General features: G+C 43.5%; 1 protein-coding gene across 1 annotated transcript in view; it reads right to left on the bottom strand.

Moving 5' to 3' along the window:
* Window positions 1-23,234, bottom strand: part of cse1l (CSE1 chromosome segregation 1-like (yeast)) — a 267,035-nt gene that overhangs the window by 184,528 nt on the left and 59,273 nt on the right. The gene's annotated exons all lie outside the window — the stretch shown is intronic.

The following is a 23,234-nucleotide window of genomic DNA, read 5'->3' as shown; positions in this document are numbered from 1 at the left end:
GTTCAGCTGCCCCCCTTCACAAAGCGAGTGCAGACACATTGACGTCTGATCGCTGCGTGCAGTGTGCAGTGTTGGTCTGCGGTGTTTAACAATGTAGAAAGTGTTTAAGAGCATAGGAAGTGTTTATAAGAGTGTGGGAAAGGTTAACAAGAGAGTGGGAAGGGTTTATAAAGCCTTAAAATATGTATAAATAATAAAATAAATATAGGTCGCTACTTCGCGGATTTTCACCTATCGCGGGGGGCTCTGGAATGTAACCCCCGCGATAGGTGAGGGATTACTGTATATATATCTATCTCTCTATCGATCTGTTATATATATATAACAGATCGATAGAGAGAGAGAGAGATATATATTATATATACACACACACACACACACAGTGGGTATAGAAACGAATCATCCCCTTTGAAATATTCCCATTTTTTTTTTGCTTTACAGCCTTAAATGAAAATGCACACAAAAATATTTCTTCCCAGCTTTACTTACTCAATGCAAACTAACATCCAAGTCAAAGATATCACAGCTACAGTTCAGAAAAATTATACAAAATCAAAATCAAGACATACTGAGATTAATAAAGGATCACCCCCCCAATGTCAATATTTTGCTGAACCACCTTTTGTTTAATGGTAGCCTTGAGTCTGTTGGGATATTTCTCTATAATAATTCATTACATTTATATAGCGCTTTTCTCAGTACTCAAAGCGCTATCCACACAGGGAGGAACCGGGAAGCGAACCCACAATCTTCCACAGTCTCCTTACTGCAAAGCAGCAGCACTACCACTGCGCCACCTGTGAGGACAGCTTTGCACATCTAGATTGAGCAATATTTGCCCACTCTTCTTTACTGAACTGTTCAAGTTCGGTCAAATTGGATAGTGCGCATTGGTGGACTGCTATCTTCAAATCTTTCCACAGATTTTCAATGGGATTTAGGTCCGGGCTCTGACTGGGCCACACAAGGACATTCACTTTTTTCTCCTTCAGCCACTATATGGTCAATTTTGCTGTGTGCTTTGGGTTGTTGTAGTGTTGAAAAGTGAACATTCTGCCCATCTTCAACTTTCTGGCAGACGGTAGCAGGTTTTCCTCAAGAATTTGACGGTATTTTGCCCCATCCACTTTTCCTTCTACCCTAACGAAAGCCCCAGGCCCCCACATATGTAATTAACGGTATTCATTATTTAAATGAACAATTGATCTGTAAAAATGTAACATACATAGTTTAATGCATTTTTTCATGAAAGTGATATCAAGTATAAATCTAAGGATGCTAAATGTGCAAACACGTGTACGCAAAAAAAAAAAATAAAATATATATATACAGTACTGTGCAAAAATTTTAGGCAGGTGTGAAAAAATGCTGTAAACAAAGAATGCTTTCAAAAATGGAAGTGTTAATCATTTATTTTCAATCAATCAACAAAATGCAGTGAATGAACAAAAGAGAAATCTAAATCAAATCAATATTTGGTGTAACCACCCTTTGCCTTCAAAACAGCATCAATTCTTCTACAGTTGCATACAACTGCATACAGTTTTTGAAGGCATGCGGCTGGTAGGTTGTTCCAAACATCTTGGAGAACTAACCACAGATCTTCTGTGGATGTAGGCTTCCTCACATCCTTCTGTCTCTTCATGTAATCCCAGACACACTCGATGATGTTGAGATCAGGGCTCTGTGGGAGCCATATCGTCACTTCCAGGACTTCTTGTTCTTCTTTATGCTGAAGATAGTTCTTTATGACTTTGGCTGTATGCTGGGGGACGTTGTCTTGCTGCAGAATAAATTTGGGGCCAATCATACACCTCCCTGATGGTATTGCATGATGGATAAGTATCTGCCTGTATTTCTCAGCATTGAGAACACCATTAATCCTGACCAAATCTCCAAATCCATTTGCAGAAATGCAGCCCCAAACATTCAAGGAACCTCCATCATGCTTCACTGTTGCCTGCAGACACTCATTATCGTACCGCTCTCCAGCACTTCGACGAACAAACTGCCTTCTGCTACAGCCAAATATTTCAAATTTTGACTCGTCAGTCCAGAGCACCTGCTGCCATTTTTCTGCATCCCAGTTTCTATGTTTTCGTGCATACTAGAGTCGCTTGGCCTTGTTTCCATGTCAGAGGTATGGCTTTTTGGCTGCAACTCTTCCATGAAGACCACTTCTGGCCAGACTTCTCCGGACAGTAGACGGGTGTACCTGGGTCCCACTGGTTTCTGACAGTTCTGAGCTGACGGCACTGCTGAACATCTTCAGATTTCGAAGGGTAATAAAGCTTGATGTGTCTTTCATCTGCTGCACTAAGTTTCCTTGGCCGAACACTGCATCTACGATCCTCAACATTGCCCGTTTCTTTGTGCTTCTTCAAAAGAGCTTGAACAGCACATCTTGAAACCCCAGTCTGCTTTGAAATCTTTGTCTGGGAGAGACCTTGCTGATGCAGTATAACTACCTTGTGTCTTGTTGCTGTGCTCAATCTTGCCATGACATGAAACTGTCTTCCACAACCTCACCTTGGTAACAGAGTTTGGCTGTTCCTCACCCAGTTTTAAGCCTCCTACACAGCTGTTTCTGTTTCAGTTAATGACTGTGTTTCAACCTACGTGTGACATTGATGATCATTAAGCACCTGTTTGGTATAATTGGTTGATCATACACCTAACTATAATCCTACAAAATCCCTGACTTTGTGCAAGTGTACCTATAAGAATTGATGCTGGTTTGAAGGCAAAAGGTAGTAACATCAAATATTGATTTGATTTAGATTTTTCTTTTGTTCGCTCACTTTGCATTTTGTAAATTGATAACAATAAACAATCATTATATTTCTGAAAGCATTCTTTGTTTACAGCATTTTTTCACACCTGCCTAAAACTTTTGCACAGTACTGTATATATTATATACAGTATATAAAAAAAAAAAGGAAATCCTGTGACGAGACATTCTCTGAGACAATTTCAAGTCCCGCGAGACAAGACTATGCAAAGAGATTTTGAAAAGTCCTGCTCTCATCTCAAACATTTACAACCACACACACGTGGTAATTCATGTGCTCTCAGCTCCTATAAAGTTTTGCGTTTTCCACATTTAAATCCGTTTATGAGAAGTACTCAGTTTCATCCTTTAAAGAAGCTTTTCTGGACAGTATTTTTAGACATACAATCTATTCATTTCATTCGATGTGGTCCATTTATGGACAATAATTTTATACGTTCAAGATAAAGCGAAGAAGAAAGGGCAGTATGGCGAAAAGAGGCCCGAAAGCGTTGCAGAGAAAAGAATTCAAAAAAAGAAGAAGAATAATAATCTAAGTACAAATTAGGAAAATAATGAAAGTAATAATCAGTGGAATTGAAAACCTAGCAGGTCCAAGCGGGGTCAGAAATAAAAGACAGTAGACTAAAAAGTCTACAAAGTACTAAAATTCGAAAGTCTCAAAAGATAGTAAAGATTGCATGAGCACTAACAAATGGAAATTACTCGGTGAAATAAAGGAACAGCGAAAACAGATCGAATATATGGACATAGGTGATATGACAGATGTAGATATTGTTTGGCTTATATTATATATATATATATTTATTACATACACGAGGGCATGGAGAGCAGCTTGAAGACCCGACGCGCGTCGCGACAAGTCGTGCCAGGGGACAATGGCAGTGTACTAACCTCTATCTCTCTCTCTCTCTTCCCGTAGAAAAGACGAACCGCCGCCACCATAATCCTTTCTTCCCTCTGGTCCCCCATTGATGATGTCCACAACCCATCCACCACCATGCCTTCCCAGCATTCCACATGTCTACATTTCTGGTCCGACTCCTTAAAATGTCCGTCCTCCCACTCCTTTTTGTCCAATGATAATTTTTGTTGAAAATAAGTTGGACCCTTGTGTTACAGTACAGGTCTCAAAACCCCAAACCTTGATCGGTTTCTGTTTCATTATTACAGTGGTGTAGCCGGCAGGATACAGCTTGAACACAATGTCAGAAGGGCAGGATCTGAACACGGAACCTCACCACTATAGCCAACGAGATCCAGGCAGCCACGAAGGAGGAGCTCGCCGAGACGAAGAGACGGCAGGCAGCGGCTGAGATGGTAAAGCTGGAGCCCGCACGACCCCAGCCTCCTCCTATTATAACCGCTCTCTGAAGCGGATGACAGAGTCATACCTCTCGATTTTTGAGAGGACGGCCACCCGTAACCAGTGGCCGCAAACTGAGTGGGCCTCCATTCTGGTCCCTTACTTGAAGGGCCCGGTGCAGCAGGCCTATGACAACCTTCCCGAGGAGGTGGCCGCCCAATACGACCTCCTTAAGGCCGAGATTTATAAACGCTACGGCGTAACCTCCGGTCAGCAGGCGAGGGAATGGCAGCATTGGAAATTCGACCCCAGCGGCCCAGCTAGAGCACAGGCCTTTGAGTTCTGGGGCAAGATCAGTCGCTGGCTACACCAGACATTAACCAGGATCGCCAAGTAGTCGAGCAGGTCGTCTGCGAAGCATTCATACATGCTATGCCAGACTACCTCGCCCAGCAGGTCTAGAGACATCTGTTTAAGGACATGGACGGCCTTTTGGAGGTACTCGAACGACAGCTGGCGGAGAACCAACTTGGGGAGTCTGAGAAGCCAGCTCGCGGGGTCTAACAGGGACGGATGACAACCTCGGAGCCCACCCGCAGCGCTCCGGAGGCTCCGGCTAGACCAAGGGACAGGGTGCCCACCCCGCCACGCTGTTTCAAGTGTGGCAAGGTGGGGCATATCGTCACCTCCTGTCCCCTCAACCAGGAACCGATGGACTGCAGCTGGGCCAAGGGTGAGAGGTATTGTGCTCTGTCTAATCCTCTGGCGAGTAATAATACGGGAGTGGTGTTAATAAATGGGTACTCGGTGGTGGCGTTATTTGATTCCGGGAGTAACATTACCATTGTAGCTCACCGTTATGTTTTACCGCGACAGTGGAGGGCTCCAAACACGAGAATCACTTGTATACATGGGAAGACCAGGTCGTACAGGTCCACAAAGTACTTCATAACTTGGGAAGGGGAGCCTAGAGAGATGCTCGTGGCTGTACTGCCCGAGCCCCCCTTCCCAGTAATACTGGGAGAAGACTGGTCGGAAAGTAAACGCAGTAGAACTGTTACCACTCAGAAATCCAAGTTGGGTCTGATTAGGGATGGGCAAGCACCCACCCCAGCTGCTCCCACACCGTGCTCTTTGGCGACTGATGAGGACGTGTATGAGCCGGCCGGGCCCTTTTTGGCAACGGACCTCACCCCGGAAATACAACTGGAGGAGGCTCTTGATCAGGGTGTGCCTAGCCCCGATCCACTCACTGGTGTGGAATATCAGTTTCGCTTCATACCGGCGTCCTTTAAAAGAGAACAGTGGAACAATGATTCCCTGAAGTTTACCTGGAATGCTATTGCATCTGCGAACGACATATCGTTGGCTGATTCCACACCACCGGGACCCTACTTTGTTTTGGACAATGATTTGTTGTATCGAGTTGTGGAACATGAAGGCGAGATGCGGAAGTTGCTGTTAGTCCCACGGACCTACCGGCGGCATGTGTATGAACTAGCACATGCCCAACTCTTAGGCGCCCACCTCGGGGCCGAAAAAATGCTGGAGAGACTGAAGCTCCACTTTTACTGGCCCAGGATCAACGAGGAGGTCCGACGCTTTTGTCAGTCTTGCCCAGTCTGTCAACAGCGTCAGATTCCCCAGAGGGACCGCACTCCTCTCGTCCCAATTCCCCTCATAGACGTGCCATTTGAAAGGATCGGTGTTGATCTAGTAGGACCCCTAAAGCCTTCGACGCGGGGCCATAAATATATATTGGTGATGGTCGACTATGCAACTCTATATCCCGAAGCACTTCCCCTGCGAGCTGCCAACTCCAAAAACATCGTACAGGAACTAGTAGCGCTTTTTTCCCGGGTGGGCATATCCAAAGAAGTCCTTTCGGACCAAGGGACGCCCTTTACTTCGGATACGTTTAGGGAAGTCATCAAGTTACTCCGTATTAAGCATCTCAGGATGTCAGTGTACCACCTCCAGACAGATGGGCTCATGGAACGCTTTAATCAGAACCTGAAACAGATGCTCCGCAAGGTAGTCAGCGCGGACGGTAGGAACTGGGACCAACTTTTACCGCTGGTGCTTTTCGCCTACCGGGAGGTGCCACAGGCCTCCACTGGGTTTTCCCCTTTTGAACTCTTGTACGGACGCCAACCCCGGGGCATATTGGATGTATTAAAAGAAGGCTGGGAATGGGAGGCCCTTCCCTCCACCAATGTCCTGGAACATATTGCGCAATTACGCGATAGACTAGAGAAAATCCGGCCCCTCCTAAAGGAACACATGTCTCGGGCTCAAGCAGCGCAGGCCCGGAATTATAATAGGAACTCCTCCCTACGGGAGTTTCAGCCAGGAGACCGTGTAATGGTGCGTGTGCCCACTTCCCATTCCAAATTACTGGCTCATTGGCAGAGCCCCTATGAGGTTAAAGAGAGGATAGGGCCCGTTGACTATTTGGTCCTCCAGCCAAATCGTCGGCCAAGCGAGAGGGTGTATCACATGAACCTTCTGAAACCCTGCAGGGCTAGGGAAGAGCCACACCCCTCCGAACCGACCCTCTCCCTTTTCTTGATGAAATCCAAGCTCAAACTCAGTTCCAATTTGACGACCCACCAACGACAGGAGCTGGAAGGAGCAATCCGGTCTGTCCCGGTAGTGGTCAGTAAAGCACCAGGCCAGAACTCGCTGATTCAGCGGAAGTGGAGCTAGAGGTACAACAAATGTTGGATATGGACATCATAGAGGAAATCCATAGCCCCTGGTCTAGTCCTATCGTCCTCGTATCTAAGCAGGACGGCTCCCGGAAATTCTGTAACGACTTCAGACGTCTTAATCAGGTCTCCAAGTTTGACGCCTATCCTATGCCCTGAGTAGATGAGCTCCTCGAGAGGCTGGGGACAGCCCATTATCTGACTACTCTTGACATGACAAAGGGATACTGGCAAATTCCCTTAACGGCATCCGCAAGAGAAAAAACAGCTTTTAGAACCCCTAGTGGGCATTGGCAATACAAGGTCCTTCCATTTGGGCTGCATAGGGCACCAGCAACTTTCCAGCGTCTGGTGGACAAAACGCTCCAACCCCATAACTCGCATTGTGCTGCCTACCTGGATGACATCGTCATCTATTCCAGCTCGTGGAAGACGCACATACAGCAGGTCACAGCAGTCCTATTGTGCCGCCTACCTGGATGACGTGGTCATCTTTTCCAACACCTGGGAGGATATAAAGTTTATTAAAGTAGAACATCGTAAACTAAACTTCATCTTAAAATGAAAAATTTACTAGATTTTCTCAAACCCGTCATAAATTATGTAGCACATTAAATGCTTTGTGTTATCGTGTGGTGATTGGTCATGTGGAGAAAAAAAAGTAAGGATAGGAATTGGGGTTTTGGTACGTCTGACAGACAGCATGCATGCAATAAAGAAAGCCCGCTCAGAAGAACATCCATTGAATTCTGCGTTCGTATCTCCGACCACCAGATCATGAATCCAACATTTACAAAATTTTTTAAGTTAAACCTGTGCGATACCCATTCATACATCCAGTTTTTTAGAGCCTCGTCACTAGGGAATCCATTCCCAGACGAGTTTATCCATTCCCGGGAATTCGGGAATCCCGGGCTCCCGGGGATGACACAGTGCACGGGCATCTCACATGTGAATGGTTTTAGAACGAGCGACACTTATTTTTAATAAAACTACTACAATATGTTGACACCAATAAAAGACTAACCTTATCTACAAGCAGTTCATGCTGTCATAAAAGTACATGTATCTTTAGTTGCAGTAATAAGACCTTCGTGCAGAGTACACCTGCCGCTGAGAAGGAACGCTCTGCCTCCACTGAAGTAGGCGGCACAGTCATCAGATACACTTGTTCTAAACAATGCCCGCGCTTGTCGTTGCTCTGAAACACCACCATTTCAGCTTTTACTGATGCATCCAGTTTCTTGTCATCATTCTGTGATGGCAAGTTTCTTAGCACAGATAATGCGGATGCAACAGACTGACGCATTGCAATTTCAAGTTGCAGCTCAAAGCTGTTGTTTGATGAAGTGCAAGGTGCAGCAATGGCGCCACCTTAATTATTTTCAACTATAACTTATTTCTTGATCGATTTTTATACTTTTACATGCTATATATGCGAGCTTGGCTGTTCCCGTTTTTCCGGGAATGAAACTACTGTAATTGTAATTGCTGCAATGCGGGAATGAAAAATGTCCGGGGAGCTCGGGAATGGATTCCCTACTCGTCACACCTGCCATAAAGTTCTCTACACTGAACGTACACCTGGGGACCCCTTACTGTGAGGGGACAGCACTACCGCCACTACTGCATTTCATCATGAAAATGATATCAAGTATTTATCTTAGCATTGTAAATGTTCAGAGAATGTTCAGGAATATCATGAAGTGAATGTATTCTGTGCGGCAATCCCTCCCGGTGCCTCCTCAGTGCAAGAGGAAGTCCATTTAAGAAGCACGTAGTGATTAACTCTTTTAGGGCTAATTTTTTTTTTTTTTCTTTTCTCCCAGGGCTGAATATTTTTCCAGAAAATAACTTTTTTAAAAAAAGAACACAAAACAATTGTTTAACATATCAAATCAACAAAAAATATTTATTTTTGACAAATATAACTTTTGCATTTTGTATGAGCCTGCATACTATATAATGTAACATAATTATTGCACATACTGTACAAGCTACAAGGCAAAGTCCTGCAAAGTATGATATCACTCAAAGCAGCTAATTGAATGCATTGCCACGTTGCACTGCTTACAATGTGTGTTGCACTGGTGCCTCTTTTTGAGTAGTCTATTGCTGCACACAACACAGTCAGGCTTATACTTTTTATCCTCATATGTGGCAGGAAAGTGGCGCTCAGTCAGCCTGTCTGGCACTGCTCTTTGTGCTGGCCTTCCTCGCTTTGCAAAAGGCACTCCGACATATTCTTCCAGCAAGCTGTCAACCACCTTCTTGCGGAAATCTGCCGCAGTCATAGTGCTGTTACTGTTTGCCTGCTTGAATAATAGAAATCCGTTTGTGAGTGCAATCTCACGCAGGCGATGGTACACAGTGTGGTACCACTTGGTGGACTTATGGCTGTAAGCATATGTCCCCAGCATCTGATCCAGTCGATCTACTCCAGCCATCTTACAATTATACTCTTCAAGCGCAACAGGCTTGTCCAGCTTCCTACCTGCTGGGTTTCCCTTTGAACGAATTGTTTTTTCACATAAATTGTTAGTGTGAACTGTACTAAGGCAAGTGACCCGTTTGACATCATGCCATGCCAATGCCACCAAGTTATCCGCCCGCATGAAAACAGGATTGTCCCCTCTTTTCAACTTCAGCCTGTCTGGCTTCAGCTGTAAAGGCATGTGTCTCCTATTCACCCTGACTGTGCCACAAGCTCCTATTCCCCTGCTCTGTAGCTCCATGAACAACTCTGGAGATGTATAGAAATTGTCCATGTAAACAACATGTCCCAAATGTTCATACCCCTGAAGCAGCTCCAGCACAACCTGAGTTGTCAAAGGACAGTTCTCTCTCTGAAAAGAATGCTTTCCTGTGTAAGTAATTACTTTCAGGCAGAAGCCAGTGTTTGCTTCTGCCAGTACAAAGTCCTTTATGCCATACTTGGTGGGCTTGTCTGGCATATATTGTCTGAAAAAAAGCCGTCCCTTATATTTTATCATGGATTCATCCACAGACAAATCACGGCCAGGCTGATAAAATTGTTTATATGTAGGCTCCACAATGTCAAGCAGGGGCTGAACTTTGTACATCGGATTATAGCCTGGCTCACCCCTTGGAATGTGCTCCTTGTTATCACAAAAGTGAATGAAGCTTTGCAGCAGCACGTACCGATCACTCGGCATAACCTGTCCAAAGCCACCCGGTGACAAAGCACGTTTGGACCAATGCTCCCTGAAATTATATCGCCAGTCCAGTCCCATCTCAATCTGCAATGCCACAAAGCCCTTCACCTCATCTTTTGTTGTGGGTTTCCACTTTGAAAAACGAGATCGCGGAGCGAGCGCATCCCGCGATTCAAAAAATTGTTCAGCATACCTGTTTGTCTCTTCAGATATCAGCTGAAAAACTGCCTCAGGAAAAAACAGTTTGAAATAGTCCAGCGGCTTGTAATCCGTTGTGTCCAGCAGCAAGCCAGATAGCCAGTTAGCCAGATCGGCTCCCATGGATCAATTTCTGGGTATTCCTCCCATGCGAACCTTGCCGTAGGTGTACTGGCAGCGCGAATGCGCTCAGCTGCCAGCTGAGCAGCTGGGGCGGCATCGGCTGGTCTCCGATCGGCTGATGCCGGCTCCTCAATCTCTTCCTCAATCTCTTGATCACTGTCTATGAAATCCGACTCTGAGAAATCAGAGTCCGGCTCCGCGATTATGCGCAAAATGTCTTCTGCCGAGTATTTTCTTTTCTCGACTCGCTTCGCACCCTCGTGAGATGTTGATGCCATCTTGTCTTTGTTAGTGTTTGTTTATATTTCGCAACTCACGCACAGGCAAGGATCATTTGCTGAATCAACAAGTCTAGCATTCCTCCAAGCACAGAGGGAATGCCTGTGACGCGACAGTGTGTTTTGTCGCCATTAACAGCTGATTGTCGCCCTCTATCCCTGGATGTCGACTTTTGTCGACATGCGCCCTCAACCCCTCCTGTCGACAAAAGTCGAAATCCGCCCTAAAAGAGTTAACAACTCGGTCGGGGAACACTTAACACAAAGCATTTAATGCAGTACACTACCTTATGACGGGGTTTGAGAAAATCTAGTAAATTAAACATTGATTTTAAGATGAAGTTTAGTTTACGACATTCTACTTTAATGACAAAATAAACTGAGAATAAAGTGGAAATGTTGAGAATAAAAATCAACATGTCGACTTTATTCGACAGTTTTTTTTTTTCTTCAATGTGCCCGGATTTTTTTCTTCTTCACCGTGGCCCTAATACACTTGCGTAGTTTTGTTAAAGTGACCCATTGCATTTCCTTTTTTGTCATCTACCAGCGCCCCAGCACCTTGGGAGGAATCTCTGCCCCTTCAGGTCAGACCGGACCCCCACTCTGTGTTGCACTTTCAGTTTAAAGCAACGCCGGCTTCTTTCGAGAGAGAACAATGGAATGACGACTCTCTGAAACATGCAAAGAATGCAGTGGTTCTCGTCAACGGCCAACGCACACATCAGCCAATGCCACAGGGACCTTGCTTCGTTATTGAAAATGACCTATTATATCGGGTCGCAGAGCATGAGGGGAAGGACCAGAAGCTGCTGCTAATCCCGCAAACCTACTGGCGGCAGGTCTGCGAGTTGGCCCCCAAGAAGGTGGGAGTGCACTATCTCGGCTCCAACAAAACACTAGAGCGAATCTAGCTCCGGTTTTTCAGGCCGGGGATTAATGAGGAGGTTCGCCATTTTTGCATTTCCTATCCGGAGTGTCAACTGCGGCAAATTCCCCTCTTGTCCCCCTTCCCCTGATTGATGTCCCTTTTGACCGGATTGAGGTCGACATAGTAGGACCCTTGGAACCCTCAGCCCGAGGACATAAATATATACTCGTCCATGTGGATTATGCAACCCGATACCCAGATTCCGTTCCCTTGCGCTCGACTACTTCCAAAAGAATCGCACAGGAACTAGTAGGAGTCTTTGCGCGTGTTGACATCCCTAGAGAAGTCCTAATGGACCAAAGGACGCCTTTTACCTCAGAAACATTCAAGGATAAAGCATTTAAAAACTGCGGTGCATCATTCTCAAACCGATGGGTTAATAGAGAGATTCAAATCAGACTCTCAAGCAGATGCTTCGTAAGGTGGTCAACGGGGTTGGGAGGAATTGGGATCAACTCCTCCCCTTCGTCCTCTTTGCCTACCGTAAAGTCCCCCAAGCCTCTACGGGCTTCTCACCAATTAAGTTGTTATACGGGCAACAGCCCCAGGGTATATTAGATATCTTAAAAGAGGGATGGGAAGGAGAGGCTCTTCCCTCGACAAATATTCTGGAATATATCGCCCAGTTATGCGATAGATTTGATACAATTAGACCCATTCTAAAGAGTCATACGGAGGAGGCGCAAGCAGCACAGGCCCGCCTTTATGACCATGGCACGACTCTCCGGGAGTTCCATCCAGGGGATCGTGTCATGGTATTGGTGCCCACCTCTCACTCCAAATTGCTCGCCCATTGGCTGGGCCCTTATGAAATTAAGGAGAGGAAGAGATTGGTGGACTATTTGGTGAAACACCCCAATCGTCGACCAAGCGAGCGGGTGTATCATGTGAACTTGCTGAAACTGTGGAAGGAGAGGGACCCCGATCCCTCCTCTGGTCAGCCCCGCTCACTCTTTGCTCAAACAGATTTCGGGGAGCAATTATCTTCCAGGCAGAGGCAGGAGCTGGAAGCAGCTATCCACTCCGTCCCAGAGGTGGTGAGTGAACAACCCAGCCAGACCTCTCTGGTGGCGCATGACATATTGACTGACCCGGGGGGTTATTGTCTGAGAGCGGCCCTATAGACTCCCAGAGGCAAAGAAAGCGGAGGCAGAACTGGAAATCAAGTGAATGCTGGAACTAGGAGTGATTGAGGAGTGTTTTAGACCCTGGTCCAGTCCCATCGTCTTGATTGCCAAGCCTGACGGCAGTTGGAGGTTTTGCAATGACTTCCATCTGCTTAATCAGGTTTCCCTGTTTGATGCTTATCCCATGCCTCGCATGGACGACCTCCTTGAGAGGCTGGGACCAGCGAAGTTCCTGACCACACTTGACATGACGAAGGGGTACGGAGTCCACGAAGGCAAAAAGCGCGTTTAGCACTCCTAGCAGGTACTGGCAGCATCGTGTCCTTCCATTCGGGTTACATGGGGTGCCTGCAACTTTCCAGCATCTGGTGGACAAAGTGCTCCGACCCCATAACTTGCATTGTGCTGCCTACCTGGATGACACTGTCATCTATTCCAGCTCGTGGAAGACGCACATACAGCAGGTCACAGCAGTATTGTGGGCACTAGGAGAGGCCAGGCTTCGAATCACTCCCAAGAAATGTTTCTTCGGGTTGAGGGAAGCTAAGTACTTGGGCTACCTGGTGGGCTGGGGTACTGTGAGGCCACAGTGTTCCAAATGAAATGCCATACTGACATGGCCCCGTCCGCAAACCAAGCGGCAGGTCGATCATTTCTCAGTTTGGCCGGGTACTACCACCGGTTTGTGCCTCACTTCTCCGAGAGAGCGGACGCCCTTGACCAACTTGACGAAGAAAAAAGCTCCCCACCTAGTGGTATGGTCTGACAAGGCGGAAACTGCATTCAGTGACTTGAAAAAGGCTCTAACTTCAGCACCTATATTAATAGCCCCTACCTTTTCTCTTCCATTTGTCCTTCAGATGGACGCTTCGGACACAGGCTTGGGAGCCATGTTGAACCAAAGCTGTCGACAGTGTTGAACACCCCGTAATGTACCTAAGCCGGAAACTGTTGGACCAGGAGACCAGGTACGCAGCGGTGGAGAAGGAAGCCCTGGCGATTAAGTGGGCGATTATGCAGCTGCGGTACTACCTCTTGGGTTGGGTGTTCACTCTGGTGATGGACCATGCACCCCTAAAGTGGATGGCCCTTCACAAGGAGTCGAATCTGCGAGTAACCAGGTGGTTTCTTGACCTTCAGCAATACAAGTTTTCGCTCGTTCATCGGCAGGGGTCTCTTCATGCCAACGCTGATGCCCTCTCCCGAACTCACATTACCACTGTACAGGCTGCCTGACCCGATGGGTCTAGGCTGAGGGGGGAGTCTTGTCACACACGTGTGAATAGGAGGCAGCTGAAGGGCTTGGAGAAGAATTGTAATACATCTGCCCAGGGGGTGGCGGGGTGCACTAACGCTCTATGGTCCCTGCAGACCTTTCCTGGGAAATCCCACCAGGAGTCACTGCCTCGACTCGGGACATGCCACTTCCGGTCCTGAGGACATCATCACTTCCCCCAGACTTCCTATAAAGCCTCACTCCTTTCCCCTGGAATTCAGTTTTGTTTTGGACTGTCTTGTAAACTTGACTCAGACTTTACACATTTACTTTTTGCAGCCAGGGTACAGAATTATACAGGTGGCTGCCCCAAACCTTGCCATGTCTCACGTCTCTTCTTATCACAATAGGTACTTTTAATCCCCCCCCCCCCCAAACGTTTTACCAACATGAGCAAAAAAAGTGTTCAGAAAAGAGACGCCACAAACTAATGAAGGTGCAGCGTCAACTCCTCATGTGGCAATTTCAGACAAAGACAATGCAGAGGATGGTCCATCAGGGGAAATCTCTTCAGCACACACTCTGCCAATTGATAAATCTAAGCACCGCTTATCCGGCATAAACAAACAACGGCTTAAAGATTTTGATTGGCTAATGGTCAAAGAAAATGCCATGTGGTGCTCATTGTGCATGAAATATTCAAACAAACATCCCCCAAGGAGGGAGTTACCTTGGGTAAACGTGCCATGCACAAGAATTCGAAAAGAAAGCATGCTGGACCATGAAAAAAGAAAACGCACAATGAGTCTTCTGCTGACCTTTTAGGAAAGCGTGTACTAGAGTAAACTGGAATCGGTCAAATTGAAAGATCTGTATCTGCGTTAAATAACTCGGAGAGATGCGTTTGTGGGAGCTTTAAGATCCATGTATTGGTTGGCAAAAAATGAGTTGCCACATACAACGTTGTTTGAAAAGCTTTTGGAACACTAAAGAAATGGGTTGTTCCTTTTGTAGGAAGAAAAGAATAAATATTTAACTGAAGACACCTTCTGCATATGCAAGTTGGCTTTGAAGAATATTTAAAAATTTTTTTCATTGTTTTCACTTTTCTTCCTGACAGCAACAATACATGTGCCTCTTGGTTTATGTCATAACAACGGTTATTTAAAATTTTTGTTAGGGTTGCAGGGTCCTGAATTGGATACTTCTTAAATTTAATATAAAATATTCTGGCACAAGTGTCAAACCTTAAAAAAAGGAAGTCAGATTGAACATTGGAAAATAATAACTAATAAAAATAGTGCACATTTAATTTTCACCACCACCAAATTTCCCTATCCTGTGCCCCACCCGGCTACTTTTTCATGCCACCCGGCTGGAAAAAAATTCTGGGGAGAACACTGATATGGTAGTTGAGCCTGCACACTTTTTATTTTGCAGCAAACTTCTTGCAGCATGAGGCTTGTTTTGCAGGCAGGCAGACAGACAGAGAGGGCAAAGGGAATATTAGACTTCACATTAAAAAAAGTGGAGTAACAAAGTGAGAAAAATTGGAGGAGTCGTCCTGCGCAACCAGAGAAACGGCAACAAAATCTACTTTAATGAATTCAGACCTTTTTGTTTGGTCATTTATTTAAAATGAACACCGTTTGAGCTTGGAAAGTGAGCTGTGTTTTACATGAAGCAATCTACATTTTTAACTGGGGGGGGAAAAAAAAGACATTGCTGTTTAGTAAACAACAGGCTTTTGTTAAAGAATTGTACTGTGCTTATTATTTGTTGCTGCGAGTCATACAGCACGTCTCGGTAAGAAACACTGCAGTGATCATCAAAGGTGACTGTGTGCAGATGGTGCAGACCTATAAATACCTGGGAGTGCAGCTGGATGATAAATTAGACTGGACTGCCAATACTGATGCGCTGTGCAAGAAAGGACAAAGCCGGTTATACTTCCTTAGAAGGCTGGCTTCCTTCAACATCTGCAATAAGATGCTGCAGATGTTCTATCAAACAGTTGTGGCAAGCGCCCTCTTCTACGCAGTGGTGTGCTGGGGAGGCAGTATTAAGAGGAAAGACGCCTCACCCCTGGACAAACTGGTGAGGAAGGCAGGCTCTATTGTTGGCATGGAGCTGGACAGTTTAACATCTGTGGCAGAGCGAAGGGCGCTCAGCAGGCTCCTATCAATTATGGAGAATCCACTGCATCCACTAAATAATGTCATCTCCAGACAGAAGAGCAGCTTCAGCGACAGACTGCTGTCACTGTCCTGCTCCACAGACAGATTGAGGAGATCGTTCCTCCCCCAAACTATGCGACTCTTTAATTCCACCAGGGGGGGTAAACGTTAATATTTAACATTATACATAGTTATTGTCTGTTTTTTTCACCTGTATTATTATCATTCTTTAATTTAATATTATTTATTGTATCAGTATGCTGCTGCTGAAGAATGTGAATTTCCCATTGGGATTAATAAAGTATATCTATCTATTATTAAAATTGTAATCCATACCTCATAATTACACCTTGAGAATTACAAGCATCTAGCTGATACAGTGACGAAAAAATCTGAATACAGTAGCTGTGTATTTTAACAGCATGATCACTGAACAATAAGCCTACAGAATTTTCATGTTGTTTATTAACTATTTTACGGCGGACGTCGACTTTTGTCGACAGGAGGGGTTGAGGGCGAATGTCGACAAAAGTCAACATCCAGGGATAGAGGGCGGCAATCAGCTGTTAATGACGACAAAACTCACTGTCACGTCGCAGGCATTCCCTCTGTGCTTGGAGGAATGCTACACTCGTTGACTCCACAACTAATCCTTGCATGTGTGTGAGTTGCGAAATGTAAACAATGGAAAGATGGCATCGACATGTCACAAGGGAGCGAAGCGAGTGCAGAAAAGAAAACACTCGGCAGACAATGTTTTGCGCATTATCGCGGAGTTGGACTCTGATTTTTCAGAATCGGATTTTATTGACAGTGATCAGGAGATCGAACAAGAGAGTGAGAAGCCGGCATCAGCTGATCAGACGCCAGCCGATGCCGCACCAGCTGATCCGCTGCCAGCTGAACGCATTCGCGCAGCTGATGCATCTACGGCAAGGTTCGCGTGGGAGGAATACACAGACATTGATCCGTGGGCTACCGGACTTCACAAGACGGCATGGCTTGCTGTTGGACACAACAGATCACCAGCTGCTGATCTACTTCAGGCTGCTCTCTCCTGATGCTGCTTTTCAGCTACTGTCAGACGAGACAAACAGGTAGGCAGAGAAATTTTTTGAATCGCGGGCTGCGCTTGCATCGCATTCTCGTTTTTCAAAGTGGAAACCCACAACAAAAGACGAGATGAAGCGCACTGTGGCATTACAAATAGAGATGGGACAGAACTTGTGATATAACTTCAGGGAGCATTGGTCCAAACGTGCTTTGTCCCCTGGTAGCTTTGGACAAGTTATGCAGCGTGATGATAGGTATGTGATGCTGCAAAGTTTTATTCAGAAAACTTGGTGGCAGTGGCATGGCACAATGGCAAACGGGTGACTTGTCTCGCTACAGTACACTCTAACAATATATGTGAGAAAGTGCAGCAACAGACATTTGAAAAGTAGGCACCAAAGCAACACATTGTAAGCAGTGAAATGTGGCAATGACTGAAATTGGCTGCTTTGAGCGAGATCAGGCTTTGCAGGACTTTGCTGTGTAAAATGTGATATGTATGTGAAATCATAGAGTATGCAGGCTCATACAACATGCAAGACAGTAACATTTGTCAAAAGTAAATATTTTTTGTTGATTTCAATTGCTTTGTGTTCTTTTTTTAAAAAAAGTTAGTTTTTGGAAAAATATTCAGCCCTGGGAGAAAACAAACAAAAAAAAAAATTAGCCCTAAGAGTTTAAAAAAAAAAAAAAAAAAAAAAAAAAAAAAAAAAAAAATGAAGACCTGTGTTCTATAGTTTAATAATAAAAATACACTAATAAAAAGTTATAGGGCTTATATGTATGTTTAAGCACAAAATTAGTGTAAAAAGTTTAAAGGAATAAAAGGAAAAAAAAATCTGAATCGGCCAATAATGTAGCATGAAATCTGTGATCGATATTAGCCTTAAAAAACCTGATTAGACCAACCCTAGTAATTTGGAATTATTCTGTTTTCAATGGCAACAATGGTGATCAAAAAAAATCATACAATATAAACCAATGCCAATGCTGCAAGCAAACCAATTCAAATGTTTAAAATTCAACCACATATTTCACTATGGAGAGTGCATTGAATCATAAGAGAGCAGCACCCAGCCCCAGTTACTTTAGGTCAGCAAAACATAACTATTAACTACCTGTTATGGAATCCATTCCCAGACATTTCCCATTCCCGGGAATGAAACTGCTGGAATTCCCGGCTGAACAGGAATGGCCAAGCTCACATATATAGCGTGTAAGTGTAAAAATCGATCAAGAAATAACAGAGTTATAGTTGAAAATAATTAAGTGGCACGGTTTTTTGGCCCACGTTTAGTGTTTTTCTCATTAATTCAGTCAACAACAGACCAGCAGCAGTCAGTCTCCCGGCACCCACTAAGACTGAGCACAGTGGACTGGGAGATGTCTGAACTCTGCAGCTCACGAATGCCGGGACGGGGCAGAATTGACGTCTGTGCTGTTGACAGCTTTGAACAGCAACTTGAAATTGCAATGCGCCAGTCTGTTGCATCCACATTATCTGTGCCAAGAAGCTTGCCATCACAGAATGATGACAAGAAACTGGATGGATCAGTAAAAGCTGAAATGGTGGTGTTTCAGAGCAACGACAAGCGCGGACGTTGTTTAGAACAAATGTATCAGTATCTGATGACTGTGCCGCCTACTTCAGTGGAGGCAGAGCATGCTTTCTCAGCAGCTGGCGTACTCTACACGAAGGTGCACTCTCGCCTGGACGACCAGAAGCTTAACACGTTGTGCTTTCTACGCTCTTATTACCGCAACTAACTAGATACATGTACATATATGACAGCATGAACTGCTTGTAGTTAAGGTTAGTCTTTTATTGGTGTCAACATATTACAGTAGTTTTATTAAAAAAGTGTCGCTTGTTCTAAAACCGTTCACATGTGAGATACCCGTACACTGTGTCATTCCTGGGAATGACATGCGGATGTTCCCGGATGGAATGGATAAATGGATGGATAAACCCGTCTGGGAATGGATTCCCTACTACCTGCTTACATAGGACTGTTCCCAGCAGGCCATCAAAAACTAATTCAGATAAAAAAAGCTACTGTTTTTTTTTTTTTTTTTTTTAATATATATATATATATATATATATATATATATATATATATAATCGAAATACAGGGTTCTGATTAAATATCATATTTTTTAAAAGTTGCATTGCCATTAATTTATTCCAAACTGAAATAGATCTGAAACAAATGTTGAATGAAGTAACAACTGAAATGTGGTTAAGAGAGCTATGGACGCTTGTATGAGCGTAACGCTTAATTATTACACATAGGAAGTAAAAATGTTAGGTTTGAATACACAATGGGCGGTCGAAAAATCAAGAGTACACCTTATGAGAAGGATTTAGGAGTCATAGTGGACTCTAAGCTATCTACTTCCCAACAGTGTTCAGAAGCCATTAAGAAGGCTAACAGAATGTTAGGTTATATAGCCCGATGTGTGGAGTACAAGTCCAAAGAGGTTATGCTCATCCTTTATAATGCACTGGTGAGGCTTGGAGTACTGTGTGCAGTTTTGGCCTCCAGGCTACAAAAAGGACATAGCAGCGCTAGAAAAGGTCCAGAGAAGAGCGACTAGGCTGATTCCAGGGTTACAGGGGTTGAATTATGAGGAAAGATTAAAAGAGCTGAGCCTATACATTTTAAGCAAAAGATGATTAAGAGGTGACATGATTGAAGTGTTTAAAATTATGAAGGGAATTAGTACAGTGGATCGAGACTTATTTTAAAATGAGTTCATCAGGAACACGGGGACACAGTTGGAAACTTAAGGGTAAATTTCGTATAAACATTAGGAAGTTTTTCTTTACACAAAGAACGATAGACACTTGGAATAAGCTACCAAGTAGTGTGGTAGACAGGAAGACGTTGGGGACTTTCAAAACTCGACAATGTTTTTTTTGGAAGAAATAAGTGGATAGGACTGGCGAGCTTTGTTGGGCTGAATGGCCTGGTCTCGTCTAGAGTGTTTTAATGTTCTAATGTTATACTGAAGAGGAATTTATGTTGAAATGGAGGTGTTTGCAAACCTGCTTTCCTAAATAGCAAGAACCTTTAATTATAATACTTTCCCCTAAAGAACTTTGAGGACATGGCAATTAATCTAGAACTGAGCCTGGACCAGAGACAAGAGCTTTGGCAGCAGCATTCTTCTTAGGCTTGCTGTACATTTATCTTGCATATTAACAGATTTAATGCAATTAAACTACTGTATAAAATAACTATTAGATTTTGTTATACTTATTTCTTAGTTCATTATTATTTGAATGATTTACTAGATTACAAAAACCGTGAATCAAATATTTCATGATAAGAGTTCTGTATCTTTATAGCAAAAATTAAAAAATACTAAAGAGTACAAGAAATCCCCCATTTAATACATTCACAGTGGTAAATTTAAGAAGTTCCCCATATAATGAAGGTTCTGCCGAGTTGTATGTATACTGAATATAGCATGTATAGATGGTAAGACAAATTACATATTTCAGTGTTCTGCTGTTAACTGAAAATAATAATTTCAATAATATTAAAGGCAATAATTACCCATTAGTTTTGTTACAATCGAGAGTGAGAGACACACACACACACAAACAAAGGGAGTCTTCACATGTATTGCAAATTAAATAACTGAATATACTAAAGGTTGCACTGATTATTTCCTCCTCATTACCATTTATTAAAAATAACTGCAAGCTAACCAGTCAAAAAAAAAATGAACTACTCTATTCTAGAATAGCACTGTTCAATTATCTTTAGGATTTCTAGTTAACATTCGCAGAATCAGAACTTCCCCAATAAACCTCTCCTTTACATAAATTACATTTTGCAGTGTTGATTAGTTTATATTTAATGTGAAAAACTGTCAAAAACAGCAGAAATTACTTTGTTTGCATGTGAGAGATATTTGGAGATGTTGTGCATGTAAAGTACAACCCACAGAGAATTAGAGGTGATGTAACCAAAATTGACAGAAGAGTTTTAAGTAGGCCTCAGCTGATGAAAGATACCATTGGCAATCGCCTACTAAATATTGTAGGAGTTGAAATTTGAACACTGGTTCGATGTGCACCTAGCATGTAATACAAGTGCACTGATAACGGGAGTCCAGCTTTATCATTTACTGTGTCTGAGCTCGAGTCTCACATTTTCTTGAGTGTGTGGTTAAAGGCTGAAGGTGTAAATTTAATATTCACTATGACAAAGGGTTGAGTTAAGAAAAAGGCATTTTAAAAGAGACTATATAGCCAAAAAAAAAATTAATATACTATATAAGTCTTCAGAAAAAATGTCACTTTAAGGCATGGTCACTGCTCTATTGCAATATTTAGGTTAACTTTCCTATTGACGGATCTACGCAAAGTGTTGAGAACGAAATGGACAGCATTCCATGCATGTAGTGTACTTTTTAACACAAAAAAGTCACGCACTCTTAAGCTCAAAAGGACTGTCAATTAGCCTAGTCGACTGGGTTATTTGCTGTTTAAGGTATTAATGTTTTGTCATGTGCCATTAGCAACTGGGTGTAACCAATCATGTTAAAGGTTTTCTGATTATGTAATGAATTTCTTGGAATTGTGATCTAATCAATGAAGTATAAATATAGCACAGCAGGTGCCCCTCTATAATACTTGCTAATAAAGTGCTTGCGCTCCTGTAAGGGTTACCTCTTGCAAAACTTGGATAATAAAGACGACAGATTAACACTTTAAAAAAAACACCCAACTTGCCCTTAAATTTCTTCCACAATATTTACATTGCTGATGGACATTTCTTGCAAATAAACCATTCAACACCTATACCCAAACTCCATACAGATAAAGGTATAAATGAACTGAACATGCACAAGAAACTTTAAATGATTCCTTGCTAGACAGATATAACTCCGATTACTCTCCCCCCCCCCGCCCCCCCCCAATTACAAATTTCAAATTACCATTCTGACAACTATCTTTGTAGTAGGTTTCAATATAAGGGGAGCACCAGAGATTTGTGGACTTTGTGCTCTTGCATTATCAGTAAAGTACATAGTGGAAGGGATCTGCAGCATAATTATGAACAGAAGGTAAGAGGTCAATCAGAGGCGTGACCACGGGGGGGGGCTGGGGTGGGCACTGCCCCCCCCCCCCCCAGAGACAAGCCATGCCCCCCCCCCCTGCGAAATGCTCTGTCTGTCCTTTGAAAACTCTGGAGAAGAATAACATTTGATTTTCAAAACTGAGTTGCTTTCCATTTGAATTTGGGGCGTATCCATCAGTGCCTCCTCCACTAGACATGCACTGTGCTGCTCACAGTTCACTTCACCGCACATTTTGCAGTACGTTTTGAGCCTGTTGACCGCATTCTTTAATTAATATAGCGTATACGTTCCATTCTTCTTTTATTTTCTGGTTGGTAACACCAAAGGCCATACATAGGTGGTTTAACAACACTAGAATTACCAAAGCCTATGAAAAATACTCGTAGATCCGGCCCACCTTAAATCGCTTCTTAAAACCGTTTTCACCTCTCCGCCAGCATCTTTTGTCATCTAAATGTACTGATAAAGACATGCTGTAAGCAGCCGGCTATTCCATCCCCCCACCGACTTAGAACGTAAATGAACCTTTTCCAGCTCATGCCTTGATTGATTATCTGGGAGTGAAGTGGAGTTTTACAGTGGAAATAATAAATCGTTATTTGTAACACACGCATTTCATGTGTGTTGCGTTTCTACAGTAATCTGTGTAAACACATTTTTAAAACAAACATTTTTTATATGCTAGTAACAAATGACAAAATGTAGGCATAAACTATATAATGTATGAAGCCTGAAGTCCAAATATCAAAGAAACACTTTCACAAAAGATACGAAAAAAAAAAAAAAAGCCGCTGCCAAAAAAAGCTTCCTTAGTGTGCGACATTGACACTCATTTACTGTGACTGCTACCGTGGCGTAACAGTATCAGTTGCGGACTGGCAATCAGAAGGTCATGAGTTTGATCCTGCATGACTCCTTTTGAGAAGTGAAGTGTTCTTATTTTTACTATTTTAGAATAAAAAGATACATTTAATTTCAGTCTGTAACAGCCGGTGCAATTTATGATATATGCAAAGGTTAGCTTTATTTTTTATTTTTTTTTAATTCACT

Source organism: Erpetoichthys calabaricus, chromosome 10 (assembly GCF_900747795.2).
Source record: "Erpetoichthys calabaricus chromosome 10, fErpCal1.3, whole genome shotgun sequence".
Classification (NCBI taxonomy): Eukaryota; Metazoa; Chordata; class Cladistia; order Polypteriformes; family Polypteridae; genus Erpetoichthys; species Erpetoichthys calabaricus.
This window is presented reverse-complemented; position numbering and strand designations above follow the sequence as displayed.